The 21,275-nt window shown below is 32.1% G+C and overlaps 1 protein-coding gene across 1 annotated transcript in view; it reads right to left on the bottom strand.

The window, feature by feature from the left end:
- Positions 1-13,422, bottom strand: part of LOC143057584 (uncharacterized) — a 101,131-nt gene extending 87,709 nt beyond the window's left edge. The window contains exon 1 of the mRNA XM_076230906.1: positions 13,305-13,422. The gene's annotated coding sequence lies outside the window, so the exon portion shown is untranslated. The remainder of the gene's footprint in view (positions 1-13,304) is intronic.
- Positions 13,423-21,275: the final 7,853 nt, after the last annotated feature.

Here is a 21,275-nt window from a genome sequence, read left to right as displayed (position 1 = left end):
AATTAACTCATCACAGATACCAGGATTAAAATTTGTATTTACAAAACGCTGGTAATACTGGTATCTGTGATGATTTTATCTAATTGTATCCTCTCAATAGCAGGTGCCTTATGGGCACACCATAAGATAGTATAGGATATTTTCATAACTTGTATTATCGCTATTTTGTGCATTTTTTCCTTTGACCTTTTGTTTTTTGTTGTGATAATTTTTCATATCATGCTACTCGCTTGAGATGAAAATTATCGCTAGAAACTAAGGAGGCACGTTGCGCTGCGTATGAAATTGACATGAAATTGTCAACGTCATCATAGGTAAAATAGCGATAAACAGATTATCATTGGTCATCTCAACTCGGTTGCTTTTCTCGTTGAGATAATCAACGATAATCTATGAATATTAAACAAACAATTATACCTAAAGATGTTCTTGTGTACTTTTGAATCCACCAGGAATTTGTTGAACAATTCTTTCAAAAGTGGATACTGAATGTACAGCTGTATAATCATTGATAATATGATAGGTTTTGTAGTACAAGAAAAATGTAAAAAAAACTTCAAGGAAAAATTCAATTCGGAAAACCCTTATCAAATGGCAAAATCATTAGCTCAAACACATCAAACGAATAAAGCAACAGCAGTCAGTATTGCGTTATAATCTTAATAACTTTTAAAAATAATCTAAAATGTATATAAACACAGAAAAACAAAATAATTTTACATATACCACCAAAATCCAACTGTAGCTTTTAAAGCATGAATAGTAATAGGAAACATTCCTTTTCCTACTAAAACTGGAGAGTTATCTGTAGCTTTTTTTCTTTACAGATACAAGATGATTTGTAATTTAATATTGAACTTAGCCGGTAGTGATAAAAAAACCATATAAATCAGCACTGAAATTGTCTGACTTATCATACAAAGCGCCCATATTTTACTGCAATATCAATTTCCTCAGACAGTCAATAAAAGTTTTCTAATGTAAAATATTGCCTTTATACGCAGATGATTAACTTTGTAAATAAATACCCGTATACTGAAACAATTTCCAAACATGTAAATCAATTGTTTCAAAGTTTTTTCTACATTTAAAAAAATTTAGTTTATTCAACAAGTTCTAAACAAAAGATGTTCACATAGTACGTGTTGCATGTATAAAATTAAATAGTTAAATAATTATATGTAGTATGTATATATATTATGTGTAGTATGTATATATTTTATGTATAAATGTTAAATATTAGAATACAGATTAAAAAAAAATCTGACTGAGTACATATAGCCATTGGAAACATATCAGTTTCAAATTTTCTAAAACTGCAATGTAAAATGTAGCTTTTATAACATAACACGACAATTGGCACAATTTCAAATTTGGAACTTGACATTAGCAATCAATATACAAGATTTAAATTGTTTCTCAACCTCATCATAGCAAGTACCAGGTTTGACCACTTTTAAACAGTCCCAAATGTGGATACCCTTTCTGTTTATCGCAGAATAATTAAAGATATTCTAACGCAAAACATCGACTTTAATACTTTCTACACAGATGATTAACTGTTAGAAAAAAATTCTCTGAGACTTAAATTAAGTTCCAAAATGCTTATTTTCTTTCGTCAAATTAACAATCTATTTATTGAATTAATGTTTTTATTTTTTAAAATCATTCCCGACTTACAGTATTTTTGTGTAGAATAAAAGTCAAATTTCATTTTACACACTGAGCCATATATGTATTATCATAAGCCATCTGAATATATAGTTGGCATATGATATATGTTTGTCATTGAGGTTAGAAGCATCACATGAGCTACCAAAATTGATATGATTACTAATATATAAAAAAGAAGATGTAGTATGATTGCCAATGAGACAACTCTTCACAAGAGACCAAAATGACACAGATATTAACAACTATAGGTCACCTTACGGCCTTCAACAATGAGCAAAGCCCATACCGCATAGTCAGCTATAAAAGGCCCCGAAATGACAATGCAAAACAATTGAAACGAGAAAACTAACGGCCTTATGTATATACTGATATAACAAGAAATGGCATAACATGTTTTACTGCAACCCGATTCTGTTAGCCCTTTGTTTAATTCCAAATAAAAGAGACCTCTATATACGTTTTGGAACGTGATGAAATGAGCCGCGAATTGTTTTATAAAACATAGTTTGCGAACAAAAAGTGTATTTCGATAAATTTTGGTTAAACAAGTTTAAATGCATTGCTATAAATGAACATAGATTTGTAACACTATTAGCACCTTTGGTACTTAACAGATCCTCATATGTTTTGTTATTATGAACTTTATTAGAGCTAGATTGGTCAAAGATTTAATAAATAAGAATTTATAGTTTTTAAAGTATTCGAAAAATTCTTGATCAATATATCTGTTGGGTTTTAAAGTATATACATTTATGTTTTTTTTAATTCTTCATGATTAAACTTTTTTGTCCTGTAAAATAGATTTAAAAAAAACTTTATTATCAAACTCGTTTTCTGTTATAATATTTTCTCTCAGTTTTATCCGATGGTGTTGCACAAAACATTTTAATCAAACTAAGCTGTTTCGATTTCTGTTCTTATTTTCACATTTCCCATCATGGTCTCTTAATTTCCTCCTTTAAACTTAGTTTGTCCGTGGAATAAAATATAAAAGCTTCTTTGTAAAGCATAGGAGAAGCTTCAAAAACACGAAGTCTTCAATCACTTAAAATATTATGATCATTATTGAAGTGTTATACCACTTTGTTTATTTCTTTTGAAATTTGTTAATATTAATAGGTTAAGGTACTACTTTTTAGTGGATGAGTACCACTGTCCTATGTTTGGGGAGGGTGGGGTCCCACTAACATGTTTAATCCCGCCACATTCTGTATGTATGTGCCTGTCCCAAGTCAAGAGCCTGTAATTGAGTGGTTTTCGTTTGTTGCTATGTTCAATATTTGTTTTTCGTTCCTTTAATGTACATTTATTAGGCCGTAAGTATTCTAGTTTGAACTGTTTTTTGTGTCTTTTTATAGCTGAATATGCATTATGGGTTTTCTCTTTGTTAAAAGGAGTATTTGGACGATACGCGTATGGTCATGACCATATGCGTATACTCATATGGTCCTACCATACGCGTATGGTCAGACCGTAATAATCGTTAGGTTATTAACGTGCCGGACCATATGAGTATTTGGACCATATAGGTATTTTTTTAAATTACATTATAAAAGTTTCAATAATAAATAATCTAAAAAAACAATGTTGGTTACATGACAATGTATTATTTGTATATTTCAAATACTACGTTAAAATTGAATATTGATGCCATATTAGTTTTCATTTCTAATTACATTCTTACATGTAGCCTTGGGGTGACATTTACTTCTACACGGTATCATAGATTTTTTGCATTTGCAAGTCTTGGTTGTGCACGATCCTTTTCATTTACACCTTTTTTTTGCGAGTGAAAAGCTAGCCTTTTTGTAGCTGTGTACAGTGATACCGAGGTCTTGGGCCATTCCGATATGTGATCATATGTGAACGGTGTTTTTAAGAAGCTCTAGATCTCAAAAATCGTAACATGACTGCAATACACCAAATTCACCTTGAATAATAAAATTAACGGTACCAATTTTCTTGCACCAGATGCGCCTTTCGACAATACATGTCTCTTCAGTGATGCTCGTGGCCAAAATATTTGAAATCCAAAACTTATATAAAAGATGAAGAGCTATAATCCAAAAGGTCCAAAAAGTATAGCCAAATCCGTGAAAGGAATCAGAGCTTTGCATGAGGGAGATACATTCCTTACTTTAAAATAATTTCTAATATTTTGTAACAGCAAATTTTAATAACACAAAAAATCCGTATTTTCATGCCAGTACCGAAGTACTGGCTACTGGGCTGGTGATACCCTCGGGGACTAATAGTCCACCAGCAGAGGCATCGACCCAGTGGAAGTAATAAAATTAACGGTACCAATTTTCTTGCACCAGATGCGCATTTCGACAATACATGTCTCTTCAGTGATGCTCGTGGCCATATATAACTATGTTACTTTCGAGTGACTTTTTGTGTAACAATTCAGTATGAAATTTTTGAAATTTATTTTTTTAAGTCGACATATTGCCATTCACTCGTAATAACAAATCGGTAATGACAATCGGTATTAAATGTGTTTATTATAGTTTTGACAAGTAAGTAAAATTAACTATGTGAAACTTCTAATTTTTATTTAGCTAATATTTTTATTATAATATAATAAAAAATAAAATTACCTATATGATAGCGTCTTTTTAATGAACGGTCATACCATATGAAGAGTTTAGAAGTATTAAAAGTAAACTGTAACAGAGTGTTAATTACCCCGACCATACGCGTACGATCGGACCATAAGCGTATGGTAGGACCATTTGAGTATATACTCATATGGTCATGACCATACGCGTATGGTCCAAATACTTATATGGTCCGGAACATATATACTAGTTTTATAACGATTTTTTTATAAATTTTTACTGAATTTTTAAACACTTTATTTAAAAGTATTTATTCATACACCTGAACATTTTGTAAACTCAGAAAGTCTGTTAGATTAGTTTGTGGATAGAAATGATGCACTACAGATGCACAAGTTCAAAATATGATTATCAAAAGTTATTTTACCTTTATAGAATCTTCTAATGTTCTCCCGTTTTATTTTAGTCGACTTTGATTGTGCACACATCGCAGTAAGAAATCTATTATATTAATGCGAAATAAGTGTGTACTTTCTGTACTTATTAAGTGGGTGAATACAAATTGTACGTATATAAGGAAGGAAATCAGTTTGTATATCATCATTTTTATCTTTTATATAAAAATAATTTATTTTATTAAAATTTCACATACTTGTCTACAGGTTTTTATACAGATATTATAATATACATCGCACATGTTTCACAATGATAAAATAAGACAAATATCAAGACGAAAAGTTTTGCCAAATACGCTAAGGTAATCTATTCCTGAGAAGAAAGCCTTGGTATTTCAAAAATTAAAAAGTTTTGTAAACATTTAACTTATAAATATGGCCATATCAATGATAATTCATGTCAGTGCATAAGTGCTGACTACTGGGCTGGTGATACCCTCGGAGAATTAAAACTCCACCAGCAGAGGCATCGACCCAGTGGTTGTAAATTAACTCATCACAGATACCAAGATTAAAATTTGTATTTACAAAACGCTGGTAATCCTGGTATCTGTGATGATTTTATCTAATTGTATCCTCTCAATAGCAGGTGCCTTATGAGCACACCATAAAATAGTATAGGATATTTTTATAACTTGTATTATCGCTATTTTGTGCATTTTTTTCTTTGACCTTTTGTTTTTTGTTGTGACAATTTTTCATATCATGCTACTCGCTTGAGATGAAAATTATCGCTGGAAACTAAGAAGGCACGTTGCGCTGCGTATGAAATTGACATGAAATTGTCAACGTCATCATAGGTAAAATAGCGATAAACAGATTATCATTGGTCATCTCAACTCGGTTGCTTTTCTCGCTTTCGCCGTACCGGCTCAAGCGAGAAAAATCAATCTCGTTGAGATAATCAACGATAATCTATGAATATTAAACAAACAATTATACCTAAAGATGTTCTTGTGTACTTTTGAATCCACCAGGAATTTGTTGAACAATTCTTTCAAAAGTGGATACTGAAAGTACAGCTGTATAATCATTGATATATGATAGGTTTTGTAGTACAAGAAAAATGTAAAAAAAACTTCAAGGAAAAATTCAATTCGGAAAACCCTTATCAAATGGCAAAATCATTAGCTCAAACACATCAAACGAATAAAACAACAGCAGTCAGTATTGCGTTATAATCCTAATCACTTTTAAAAATAATCTAAAATGTATATAAACACAGAAAAACAAAATAATTTTACATATACCACCAAAATCCAACTGTAGCTTTTAAAGCATGAATAGTAATAAGAAACATTCCTTTTCCTACTAAAACTGGAGAGTTATCTGTAGCTTTTTTTTTTACAGAAACAAGATGATTTGTAATTTAATATTGAACTTAACCGGTAGTGATTAAAAAACAATATAATTCAGCACTGAAATTGTCTGACTTATCATACAAAGCGCCCATATTTTACTGCAATATCAATTTCCTCAGACAGTCAATAAAAGTTCTAAACAAAAGATGTTCACATAGTACGTGTTGCATGTACTAGGAACCGTATAATGGAACATGCATATGATGTATAATATAAGTTTTCTATGATTCTTATATAGAATGACAATAGAAAAATTCTAAGATTAATTGTATTTTACAGATGTGGGCTTTGGATTAGGATAACACCAAAAGACATAAGGTGTCTTGAAACTTTCAGAATTTATTGTCAAATATATTAAAAGCTTCCCTAAACCATAGATATAATGACCTTTATACGACCGTAGAGGTCGAACACTGAACAGTAGGGACAAGTTTGTACACAATATTTAAGCTTGATACTGTCTGAATTTGGAATGGGGTCAAATTTATGACATAAAGCAGCTTTTTGACACAAAATAAATGTGGTCAAAGACCTTGAAATTTGTAATTAGACATTTTAATTTACCTAGAACGATCTGATATCCGAAATCTAACAACAAAATTGAAAACGGGACCAAAATGAAAATATCTAAACGCACAATAACATAAGTCGTATTAATCTAATTTTTTTTGAAATCAAAGAAAGTTTAATGTTGGACCCTTTTGACCTCATTGTAGAACAATTTCAAATTGGGGCCCATGCAGTATCCAAAATAGTAATACAAGGTAAGAACCCCCCAAAATAAAATACTCTAAATTAATCCCATTGAAATTGATAAAAGATTTGTATTCATTTTCAATTGAATATTACTTGTTATTGCGCAATACTGTGCTATTAAAAACATATGTATGATATTAGTTTTATAAAATTGTGCATTTGACAATGTCTGATGTGTTTACCTTGTTTTTGGTTTGTATTCCGGATTTGTTTTCTCTCAATCTATTTATACCATTTGAACACCGGTATACTAGTATTTTCTTTATCTATAACGCTATACTGTGCTTATGCGTAATACTGTTCAATTGAAGATGTCTTGCTCTTCTTGAGTAGTTACCCCAAAACTCAATAGCAGCCGTCCCTTTGTGATATGGAACCTTGTGGTACAATTTCAGAGAGATCTATACACTAATTCACAAGTTATTGTCCAGAAACTACAAAAATGCATGTTTTTTTTGCCCCCTTATACCTAACCTATTGGTACCATAACCTCCAAAATCAATCGCAACCTTCCTTTTGGGGTATTAAACCTGGTGAAATGTTATAGAGATCCATTTACTTAAACTTAAGTTATTATCAAATGTGTCTGTGGCCGCCTTCGACACTGACATCGCCGTCGACGGCGCCGACAAGATGGCGTTAAACTTACGCAAAGGATTTTGTTCCTATAAAAATTTGCGAAATGAAGGCCGAGTCACTAACCGAAAACAATTCATTCATACACTTTACCATTTTTTTTTTAGAGATACCTGTAGATATAACACTATGGTTTCATAACACATATAATTAACATTTTATCAAAATATTCACTTTTGATTTTTTGAATAACCTCATGTTGATGGGCAGATTCCTAACCAAATGTCATTGGAAAACAGTGTCAATAGTGCTATATTAACATGAATGACAAACTTCAAAAAGAAGAGTGAATGCGTAAGGACAACGATTTTAAAAGATTCCCAAGATTGTCTGTGAAAAATGGTCCTGATTTCATGTGGCAAATATGTTAAAGTTACTGACAGATTTTAAACGGCAAATCATTTAGCCAAACTTTGGGCTACTTCCCGACTAGCGGAAACTGCAAGTTGAGTTGAAAATTTGTTCAAGATCCACCGAACTATTCATAAAGTCTACACAGAACATCAAACACAGAGCCTTTGCTTTATGAAAGATTAACATAATTGAAAAATGACAATTTCGTAAACACACTGGTTTGAAAATCAGACGAGAGCATGTCTGGCTTTTTGCTTGGCAATTAGAAATACCTCTGGGACATTTCAAACCAGCAAATTATTTGAAAGTCTTAAACGAAGAATTTTTTTATCTGAAATACTGTAAAGTTCGAATACTTCTCCATCCATAATATTAAGTTACATTTCTAATTTTATTATTTTAAAACTTTATAATTGTACATGATATATGCATGCTGTCTTTTGTCGATCTCCCACTGGAAGAATTAAAGTATATGATGATGATGAAGATTTTGATTAATAATGATGACAAAGCGTGTCGCTTGATCAATACTATTTTAATACAAATTTATAAATTCACATTATTCATGAAATAGTTTATTAAATTGCAGATCCTTTTTGAAACCGTTTATTCAATTTCCTAGTTGTCTATGACATGAACTTAACCAGAACCGCAACTATCCCTCACCTACTTTTGAACCCGCAATTACGCACAACAAGCATTCGCCAATATCATATTGAGAGGCTGCTTGTGTATTAGTATGATCTCAATGCATTTGTAGAAATAAATAGAAATTGGGGACTCTTCTCCCCCTTGCCATACCTGACCTAGTGTAATTTATTCACTTGAAGACGCCATAGAGCTTACCATCGACACGACATCTTCGAAATTCGACGACAATATCACCGAATACTGGATAGAAGGAAACAGCTGTCAGCAATAGACCAACTTGAGCAACATATCGACAATCACGTAGAGAGATGGCACATCAAATTTAAGAAGCACGTTACCCATGCATGCGCAACCAAACAGCTACGACCTGTAGAAATCTTACTCAATCCATCACAGAAATCAACTGGACACCAGAAGCAGCCGGATGAACACAACGATCAACATCCATAAATAAAAAAAAGCGACAGTCAAAATCGAAGGAATGAAACTTTAAGGTGAACGTACCGACCAAAGCTACCTTCCTCCTCCAAATGCAAATTCGACTGTAGTGGGTATTTGTCATGTATTGCTTTTAATATTTTTCTGATAAAAATTCATAGCATTACTTGTCATTTTAAGAATTATGATCGATGTGTTTGCTTTTTTAGATTACTAAGTGCTGAATGTGTTTTATCATATAATAAAAGTGTCTGTTGGTCCTGTGCATATTTGTTTGGTCAGTTCAATGCTTGTCGTTTATTTGTATTATACAATTTATACTTCACTTCAAAGATTCTATGCAGAATTTATTATAATATGATACTTGTGAATGACCCCAAAGCCTGTTTCTGTGCATTATTTCAAGGTAATGTAGTGTTTTTGTCTAACAAGTTTGACTTTTTATATAATTCTAAAATAATGCAAAAATTGCTTCGTTTTAAATCGTAGCTACTTAAGACAGGGCTATGAATCAATCAAATTAAGGTCACCACTCAAGAAATTTTACGGTCGCCATCATGAACTGATTGGCCATTATGACAAAAGTGTGTCAGAAATCATATCTGATATTCTTCCTCAGTGCAGGAAATGCTCATAATAACCGAACTGATATAACACGACGGGTGCCGTATACAGTGCAGGAAATGCTAAACTCTTCCGGAGCACCTGCTTTCACTCCCGGTTTTTAGTTGAGTTCGTGTTGTTTCTTAATTATTAATTATAACTGTTGATGTTAATGTCCTTTGGTTTTGATTGTTATTGTCTACTTGATGAAGGTTGTTTCTTCTTCTAACTGTGACTTTTTTTCTCAACTATCAATCCGTCAATTAGCTGATTCGATGTTAATATTATTAAAGTTACAACTCAATTTCACTAAATCGTATTGCATAAAAATCACATTTCTTCAAGAATTAATTATAATCCGCATACAAAAATATCAAATATTTTGGGAAACGTGAACACACCAATCAACTGAGTCATCATAGAATTGAAAGTTGTATTCTTTTTAGAATCCTAACTGATTTATTGATTTATTGAAAAAAATATTATATAGTAGTTTTGTTTTTATAAGATTAACAGTCAAATTCCACTTGACACAGTAAGCTAGACTTTCTTCTATCGTGGAAGTAAATATTACTTCCATGCTTATAGTAATACAATTTAATACAAAAAAGCTTTATATATGTAATATTTATAGGCATAATGAAGTTTGATCAATATATTGAAGAAGATCACATGGGCAAATAAATATGACGATCATGTCATTTAATACAAAAGAAAGAGAGTTCCAATGATCAAAGCCGTACGGTTGCTTTTAATTGCTTACATCCACTTCATTTATATTTTGTGGATAATTGTCTCATTAGTAGCAATAATACCACATCTTTTTTATATATAAATTTCCCCCTTAATAAGAGCTAGAAGAAAACACGCACACATATTCTATTATTTCAGTGTTCGTTGTATGGCCATGTTTTGGTGACACAGTACACAATATCATTATTCTAACCATGATTCGGTGACACAGTACACAGTCAATATCATTATTCTAACCATGTTTCGGTGACACAGTACACAGTCAATATCATTATTCTAACCATGTTTTGATGACACAGTACACAATATCATTATTCTAACCATGTTTTGGTGACACAGTACACAATATCATTATTCTAACCATCATGGTTTGATTTTGGTTACACAGTACACACTATCATTATCATAAGTATGAAAATATAATTAATACAGCCAACCATTCGAGACAAACGTTCGCAAGGTGCATCTCTGTCTCGTGATGTTGGTTTTATTCGATTTTTTGTCTTCTTCAATAATTAATAAGTGGATGATAATATCATTATATATTTCTTTATTCTCACAAACTAAATTGCAAAGGTATAGAGATAATTAGCTATATTTCAATACAATTATATATTACAAGATATAAGACAATGAGGTATGCTTGCCAATGGAATCCAAGTTACATTTTGTAAAAGTAAACCATTATAGGTCACAGTACGGTGTTCAACATGAAGCCTTGGCTCACACCAAACAGCAAGCTATAAAAGTTTCCAAAAATGACCAATGCAAATAGGAAAAACAACAGTCTGATCTATGCAAAAAACGAGAAACGAAAAACACTTATGAACCACATCAACAAAAGGCAACGGTTTTCCACTAAAATGTGTATATAGCAGGATATGATTACCCAATTGGCTCGTTCCATTCGGAGGTCATGTCATTCGGAATCCCTCAATTTGTATACATATGTCGAAATTTTGACGGGACGTATTATTGTATACACAAATGTCAGGCGTCCGTCTGTCCGGTGTAAACATGTCGCACCGTGACTTGAGAACAACTTATCTAAATTTTATGAAACTTAACATAGTTGTTTCTTATGATGGTCAAACGATCTGTATACTTTTTTGTGAGAACAAGCTTAAAACGTTTTGAGTTACGGAACCGCGCCATATCTCAAAAACGATTTATGAGTATTGCTTAAAACTTTACAGACTTTTTAGTTATATTAAAAGATCTGTATACTTTTTGATGATGATTCAAAATATTATTTTAGTATTATGGAGTTTTTTGTTTAAAAAAAAAAGGAGGTGTCACATGTTGCGCCGTATCTCACAAATGATTAATGCTTATTGCTTAAGACATCACACACTTCTTATTTATTTTAAAAGATCTGTATATTTTTGGTGTTGATTCAAAATTTTACTTTAGAGTTTTTGAGATTTTTTGTAAAAAAAAAGGGGGGTCACATGTCGCGCCGTATCTCAAAAACTGTTTATGATGATTGCTTAAAACTTTACTCACTTCTTAGTTATATTAAGCTAAAGATCTGTATACTTTTTATAGATGATTCAAAATTTTATTTTGAATTTGGTGAGTTTTTTGTAAAAACGGGGGTTGGGGGGAGGGGGGTCACATGTCGCGCGGTATCTCAAAAACAGTTTATGATTATTGCTAAAAACTTTACACATTTCTTAGTTATATTAATCTGAAGATCTGTATACTTTTGTTGATGGTTCAAAATGTTCTTTTGTTAGACTGTAAAAAAGGGGGGGGTCACATGTCGCGCCGTATCTCAGAAACTATAATTATTGCATAAAACACATGACGACGGGTGTATCATGCGCTCGTAGCGCAGCTGTTTGTTATCTATTGCAATGATTTTGTCTCTTCTTATCGATCTACGTGATATGAACAACGGTAAGTAGGAGTCGATCTCTCTTATTATATGCGTAACAGATACTGAGATCGCAAATACATGCTATAAGTATGTTAAGTAATGCTGTGACGATTCCTATGAAATCTGTATGTAATGCAACATCAGAATTGTTTTAATCCTTTACCAATAGATGTACATATGTTAATATGAATGAATAGATTATAATTAATGATATCGGCAAAAAGGGGGGGGGGATATACAATACAGTCTTGCAGATTGTGTGATTATATTTTTCGTTTCGATCTACTAGAAATGTGTAAAACGAATTTATCTACTATGTTTTGGTGGATACTGAAAGAACAGCTGAATGACGTTCTGAAGTACAAGAAAGATAACCCAATGAAACTATGAACAAACATTTTTTTGGAATAAATAAATAACTAAATTACTATCATTTAAGTAGCTTAACAGGCTAATACATTCACATGCAGAATTTTTGAAAGCTTACTATCATTTATGTATCACAAAGCAGGCCGATGATGTAGAACACAGAGACTATATGTATCTTTTGAACAATCGGAATGATACATATATGCATTGAAGGACACCGAGACAGCTTAATGTTGTCTTTGTGTCTGAAAATGAAATGCAAACTGTTTTATATTAAAAACTAGAGACGAAAGATACATACAAATTCAAAGATGAACAATAAAGAGACAACGCCATGGCTAAAATAGAAAAAGACAAACAGAAAAAGAGAGTACACAAGACACAACATAGAAAATTTTAAGACTAAGCAACACAAACCCCAACTAAAACTGGGGATGACTGATCTCAGGTGCTCCGAAAGGGTAAACAGATCCTACTCCCCATGTGACATCCGTCGTGTTGCTCATGTTATTAAAAAGCCGGTAAATTGTCTAATTCGGTAGGTCATATTAGTGAAAAGGAAATGGGATTGTATTTACGGCATTATGAACATATCTGATATCATCTGTGAAACGGATAATCCGGTCAACTAACTCGTGATGGTGTCCGTAAAATTTACGAATGAATGATTAAAAGGTATTTACATTTTGACAGTCAGTAACATCCTACAACACCGGATAGAGATACGTAAAAAGATACTAAAGAACACAATAAAGCTACTAGAAGCAACTATAGCAATTCGCAAATAATATAAAAATACTATGCTTACCTCACACGTGATGTAGCGACCAGTGGTTAATATAGTTACATCAATTATTTCATAGAAAGGTCATTGGTTGATATAGTAACATCAGTAACAAATCTCAACGGATATTGGTTACATATAGTTTAAATCATTTACAATAGACAACTATCATTGGTTAAGTAACATCTGCTTCAACACTTCATTGTTAGCATTAATAAAAATTCGAAATCACACCTTCAGTTTCCATGACAAAATTGTGTCGTCATATCTATTTATCTATCTAAAAGTATTGGTCAATTCATAATTAGCACGTTTCATGCAAATACAGGTAAAACTCCAATACATGTAACATAATGAGACGACCGTATCTGATATAAACTGATTACTAGGTACATCATCATTTGTAGTACATGTATAAGCATACAAATCATACAGGCAAAACCATAACAATAAGATGAAGTTCGGTTTGTCGGGAAAAATATCCTGAAAGAAAATACCTTGCGGTAGTCAGGTATTACGATTACAACGTGAAATCTCTTGTATTGGATCGTGAATTCAATCTAATCGAGAAAACATATATGCAAGGTCAATTAATAATCTAATATAATGAACAATGAGGACAAATTTACAAAAAAATAAAATTGTCTGTCAAAATGGTTCAACATAATATAATCAGTATCTGAGAAAAATCAAGGTTTAAAATAAAACCGTTCTTGCAAAACTTCAAAAGGCAGGTTGCTCCTCGACATATCAACAAGGGCGGATCCAGTATTTTGGAAAGGGTGGGCGAAGTAAATTGAATTTCGGCGAGCGGAGCAAGGCAAAATTTTTTTTTGACCTTTTTAGGCTAAAAACATATTTAATAAGTGTACAATGAACTTTTTACACGGTTCCTGAAGTTGGGCATGCATATTTTATAGTGGCTGTAAAGTGTAAGGGTCTGACATTTATGATGCCGTATTCTCCCATTATAAAATGATTGGATAGATCGAAAGCTATGTACTAATACAATTAATGTGGGAGTTGGCAGTAAAAATGGACATGGAAATTTCTCGTTTGTTTATTTAGTAAAACCTCACAATTTATTTGTTGTAAACAAGATAGACGCCGGGCTATCGATGAAATTTACAATAGACTGGCACGAGATAAGAAACAAACAAATAATTTTTGTCCAAATGTTTGGTTGAAATGTAACTTTCAGCCAACAAGGAAAGTTAGGGTTCCAAATTAACCAAAGTCTACGAATGAGTCTGAAAGGACATCGAATTTATGAATGACGGTCGACAAATGGAGACATAATGGCCACACCAAGCAGACAGGTTGCAGTCGGTCCTTGAAAAAAGTATTCAATATATTAGTTCGGCGAAACAAATATTCCGGTCAGATATAGGATTTACATGCAAACCAAGGCAACAAAAAATAACACCCGTTTATTATTCATCATGTTCATTTTATGCTAAATAATTATGTTTTTGAAATTTTTGTTTTCAAAATAGCAAATAAGTGGATAAAATTATTGTTTTCAATCCAAATATATACGACCAGAATTTTTGATTAAGACAAAAATCAGGGTAAGATTTTTTCTCTCAAACTTCTCAGATCATTGCACCCTCAAATCAAATAGTCCATACCTTTAAAAGACATAAAATCTATCTAGAGCTTACTGACAGGGGATCATTATTCAGCTATGTTATTAATAGGCTGGGGCCTTTCGGATTAAACATGTTTTTGGAGATACATAATATTGCTATGGAACTTTCACGAGAGTGTAAAAATAGAGTATTTCTTTCTGTTTGGTGGAATTATGAAACAGAATTCAGTACGTTCTTGCTCAATCCTTTGTTGCTTTGAAGGTGTCATGCTTGTCACCTTCATCATAAGCAAGTGTTACCGTAATCTGAATTTCAAAATGACTGAATGACGGTTTTTTTTCGACGCACTGATTAATACGTAGCGAATCACATGACGTTGCCATAACCAATAATATATTACAGTAAATACGAGCAAAAATTATCGTTATAAGTAAAGAAATGTCGCATAAAAACAAAATAAACGGAAATGGAAAATTTCACGAAGTCTTAGTCTGATTAATAACTTTTACAAAAAAAATAATAAAAAAAAGTCCAAGCAAAAGGGGGGGGGGCGTACGCCCTCTACGCCCCCTCTGGATCCGCCACTGATCAATGTCATAAAATATGATGTAAATACATGTTGACAGACGTTACGCGCGATGTTCATACATATAAGCGTAACACAACGTCGCGAATATTACGGAATATTTCGTAACGTTCAAACCAAAACTTCGACTGAAACGTTGTTTTTAAGCAAGTACGACATTCTTGTAAGACTCCACAAAATCGACGATGCGTTTTAACTACTTATTAAAAATTGATGTATTTTAGATTTTTGAAAAATTAAGAAAATTAACATTTTAAAAAATCGTAAAACTCTATCATTATAAGAGCACTGATAAGCAAACAATTGGCGTAAATTTGAGTTGAGTTCGTTTTTACGTCAAAAAATGGCGGTGCGACAACCCTGTAAGCCTTAGAAAAATCGTCCATAAATTACCATATATCATTTTCCAGGATATTTGTCTTTAAATTCATAAAATTAAGCAAATTAACATTGATGTAGTAAATACAAATACTGACCTATTTCCATTTTAGATACATGTTTTTTTTATTTTTAAATCTGAAATCCCAATTTTTTTTCCCGTGGGACAGATTTGTCTTTGTAGTATGGAACGCTTTTATTTCTATGATGTCATTATAACGACATAAAAATATGCATTAAAGACTGAAGGAACGTTCCTGTTAAATAATGAAAAAAAAATGTATTTCAAAATATTAAATAGTTTAGACGAAAATCATAGTTTAGTGGTTACAATAAATGAAATATGTTACGCGGGACGGCCTAAAAATGGCCGTTTTTTTTAAATGAAGCTTGTCGCATGCAGCATAAAACATAGTTTTAACAATTATTTTTTTTTTCGTTTTTATTTTAAAAAACATTATTTTTTAAAATACGTAAAATAGCAATGAATATGATACCAGAAAATTTTATATTTTGGACTTGCATCTTGCCAACTACATCGATTTTCCAATGAGGTACGAACATCGCGCGTAAGTCACACGATTTTTTTTTATCATAATTCGAATGACGAAACAAATTTTCTTTGAAAAATGTCATTTTATTTCAATGATTCATTCAAATCGGATCATACAATTATTTTTGTTTATATAATAAGAAATTTTGCAAACAATGGAATTATTTTAAAAGACTGATTTTTTTATCGTGAAAGATCGTGTAGCTTTATCTATAAATAATATATAAATTAGCCAATATTGCCATACGATGAACGCATGAACGATACTCCAGATTATTGAAGGTAACATCTCTTACACAATAATTGGAGAGATCCGTTTGAGCCAAAAACGCGTCCTGGAGTACGTCCATTATTCATAGTTCATTATTCAAAATTCGATAATGAATAATGAAATAGTTCACTATTCACTATTCAATGTTAAAAAAATTAATAATGAATATGAAATAGTTTATGTTTCATTATTCAACTTGAAGCGGTGAATAGTGAAATAATCAAATCAAAGTGATGGAAATCACTCATGGAAAGATTAGAAGAGTAGTTTGAATTATTTCATATTAAGGTATGGTGGGGGAAAATGAACATTTATAAAGCACTATGGCTGAAATTGCATTGAAAATGTACTTTTTCAACCTAAACCAATTAAAAAACTTATCTTATTGAAATGTGGATTCTTTCTTGATTGCAAAAATATAAATACAATTACAATACAATATTTTATTAACGTCTCACCTTTTACAAAGCAATACATAACACATAGATTAAAACAAATTACACATATGTAAAAGCCATTCATATAGAATTATGAGAGACGATTATTTACACATTAGAAACAAATTTCACATCGCTTAAAACATTAAAATATATATATATTAAAAAAAAAAAAAAGAAAAACAAGCACAAAACTATCTACATGTATATAAAAATCTACGTCTCCTATCTAAAATGTCTCTGCAGGTTTTGGCACACAAACGTATATTGTTTACACCACCTAGAATCACAGATAGCTTATCTTGACTAGAAAAATTATCAAAACCATTAATATTTAAAGTATTAAAACAACTGTCCCTAATATCATCATACAGTGGGCAAAATAAAAGTACATGTTCTTCGTTTTCAATGGAGTCAGGACAGCAAAAGCAAGTTCGTTCTAGCCATCGTAGATTCTCGTATCTCCCGGTATCGACGCGGATTGGTGCTACTCCACACCTAAACTTGGCGTAAGCACTTCTGTACGAAGTTGACATGTTCACTTTAAGGTATGACTCAGTCTCAAAAGTGTTTTTAAACTGTCTGTAGATTCGTTGCTTGTTTTGTCCGTTTCCTCTAACCGCGCCAATTCTGTTTAAATCTTCATGCCATTTGGAAATATGTTCATTTAAAACAGAATGACAAATAGTGTCTTTTATTTCGCAAAATTGTAGGTTTTCATCATAAATATTATAACGTTCTAAAATTCCACACGTTTTAAATTTGTCTCTTATTTTAAAATTCCAGTTTTTGGAGTTTGAAAAGGCTTGATTGTCAGCTAGCCCATACAAAGACCCTTTTATTCAACCGTCCACAATCAAAATTTCGAAGTCTATTCCACTGATTTAGCACAGATTTCCATTGTTTTACAATAACCGGAGTCCAACCAATATCCCCATGTACGGCTGTATTGGGCGTATATCGTACTACACACATAAAGAAACGAGCTGCTCGATTTTGTACGGCAGCAATACACGGGAAATGTTTTGTACCCCAGATTGAAACACCATAGTTAATAACACTCCAAACCATTGTATCATATAGTTTTGTGTAACAGTTATACGGGAGTTCACCAAACGTTTTAAACTTTGCTATTACTAGTCCAAGTGCTCTACTCGCAGATTTCGCAACATTACTGGCCATGCGGTTGTAATCTAAATGTTCCGTAAAAACTAATCCTAGATACGTATATGTTTCTACTGTTGAAATTGAAAGTTCACCACATTTAAAACAAAACTCAGTTCTTTCAGTGGATAACGGCCTGAAATGTATGACTTTAGACTTTTCAGCGTTTACAATCATATGATTATTAGCACACCAAGAAGAAAGAATGTGTAAGAGTAGCTGAAGGTCCTCAGGGGAACTAGCTAGAAGAACCATATCATCTGCATATAACAGAATTCCAATTGTTTCTCCATCTATAGTGATACCAACATCAAGAGTTTTGACTAAATTACGAAATCGTTAATATAGAAATTGAACATCAAGGGAGATAATAAACATCCTTGTTTTAATCCGCAATTTACTGAAAACCAGTCTGTAGAAAATCCATTTACACGCACACAGCTTCTAACATCACTGTATAAACATCGTAGAGCGTTTAAGATAGTCCCGTTTATACCAAGGTCTTTTAATTTAGTGAATAAAAGTTGCCTGTTGATAGAATCATACGCTTTCTTAAAGTCTATAAACGCGGCGTACGTAGACATTCGTTTTAATTTTCTGCACTCGATGGTTGAAGTCAGTGTTGAAATATGGTCACTCGTGCTTCGGCCCTTACGAAAACCGTTCTGTTCGTCATTCAAAACGCTATGTTCTTCTTCCCAAAATACAAGTCGATTATTTAGAATGTTGCAGTAAATTTTGTATATAACTGGTACCAAGGCTATTCCACGGTAATTCGATGGATCGCGGCTGTCAGCCGTAGAAGACTTTGGAATTTGGTTAATAATAGTTTTACTCCATATGTCTGGAACCATCCCAGTCTCAAAACATTCATTGAATAGAGTTAATAAAAACTTCACCAATTTGGGATTTTTCAATACTTCTCCAGGTATTTCGTCGATTCCTGAAGCTTTGTTGTTTTTAAGAGAACGGATAGCTCGAATAAGTTCCTCTAGGCTAATGTGTTCATTTAATGAATGGCTATTATTTATTTTGAATTTATTGAACCATAAAATTAATTTTTGACTCTTCACATTGAATAATCCGCCTTGATAATCACAAAAATAAATGGTTTGTTCTGTGGTAGTTTGAAAATAAATTACCTGACTTGAATTGTATAGAAAATAAATAACTCAGCAGGTCTAATCGAAAGTATGAGATGGCACCAGATTCTTCATAAATTCATCTTTTTCCCCAAAAAAAATCGGGAAACACATCCCAAATTTTTTAATAACAAAAGTATAAATATTATTTAAATATACTTGAAATGTCTGAAAATTGGTTTCATTTAACTTGAGGTATATTGTCTCAGGAAACCTTACCTCACCTTTATTTTAACAGGGCCGTAACTACATGTAGGAAATTTTAAAACCAAACGCTTGTCTCTATATCAAATTGTGTTCACGGCCTTGCAAGAAGAAAGTTCTGTTTTCCCTCAGACTTATAGCCCTGATTTTTCGGGATCAATGTTTCTTATTTATTTGTCTTTTGTTCATTGATTGCCCTTCTGTATTCTGTTAGTGTTGCATTCCTTTTGTAATCTAGTAATTTTGTTATGAACTTGATCATGACTTTAAAAAAAAAAAAAAACAGCAGCCACAGGCCTAACTATGTGAATTCCATTTTTGCTTTATCATGCACATTGATCTTTTGATGTTGTCCCTAGAAACTTCAGTCTTGCACTGAATTTATACATTTTGCTTTGAGACTAAAATATTGTCAAAAAATTATTAAAACAAAACTTCATTTTCAGATTATGAAAGGGTCTTCGGAACACCCAGAAAGCATGATTTTGCATCATTTGTTCTATAGCTTCTTGGGCCTTCAGTGGCTCCAAAACCCTTCAAAAAAAATTTTGCCTCGCTCCGCTCGGCGTAGTATGTTTGCCAATACATTTAAAAGTTCCTACTTATAACTAAACTTCAATACTATGTATGTATGCAATACATGTATATGCAGTTGGGAATTTAAAAGATTCATTTCTGCAGAGGGGGATGGTTAATCTAATTAAATGGTACATAATGACTTGACTATACTATATGTATTATTTATAATAAAAAATTCTATTAGATTACTTTTGGAGCAGTTTTGAGTCTTTGAAGCATGCTCAAAAAAGTTCTTTTGGTGAAATCATTTTCATATTTGTCAATTGTTTTTTTGCTTCGACCAGCTTCGGAGGAAATATTATCAAAGAATTGATAAAAATCAGCACAGAAGTTTACTTCCTAGCTCATCTAGCCCCTAGCATCTTGTCAGGCATTGTCATTACTAAAAACCAATAAATGTATTCTAATCTGAGGAACAATTCGACCTTCTAACAATTTTTTTACTAATGATACTGATGATCCTCCACAAAGTAATATAAATAGAACCATACAAATAGTAAGCAAATACATATAAAAAAAGATGTGGTATGATTGCCAATGAGATAATTCTCCACAAGAGACCAATATGACACAAAAATTAACAACTACAGGTCACCGTAAGGCCATCAACAATGAGCAAAGCCAATTCCGCATAATCATCTATAAAAGGCCCTGAAATGACAATGTAAAACAATTTAAACGGGAAGACTAACGGCCTTATTTATGTACAAAAAATAAATGAAAACGAATATGTAACACATAAACAAACGACAACCACTGAATTGCAGGCTCCTTATATCATGTTCTCAAATCTAGATATTCCCATTTAGAAAAAAAAAAGCACATGAAAAAATGAACCTAGAAAAATGTATTGTGTGTTGCTCTCCTAGCTACAAAATGTATCCAAAATCAAAGATGTGGAACATATTCTATCATAATCATTTGGTAACTAATGCAATTAATGTCTCTTCCATGCCCGTCTTGAACATAAAAACTAAATAATAAATAAACAACACTCCTAATGCTCAGATTGTTTGTCATCGTGCAACACAACTAATAACACCATATAGGAAAAACATAGAACTCCTTTTGTCATAAGACACTGTCAAA

This window comes from Mytilus galloprovincialis, chromosome 13, assembly GCF_965363235.1.
Source record: "Mytilus galloprovincialis chromosome 13, xbMytGall1.hap1.1, whole genome shotgun sequence".
Taxonomy (NCBI): Eukaryota; Metazoa; Mollusca; class Bivalvia; order Mytilida; family Mytilidae; genus Mytilus; species Mytilus galloprovincialis.
Note: the sequence above shows the minus strand (reverse complement) of the source record. Positions and strands in the feature narration are given on the sequence as shown.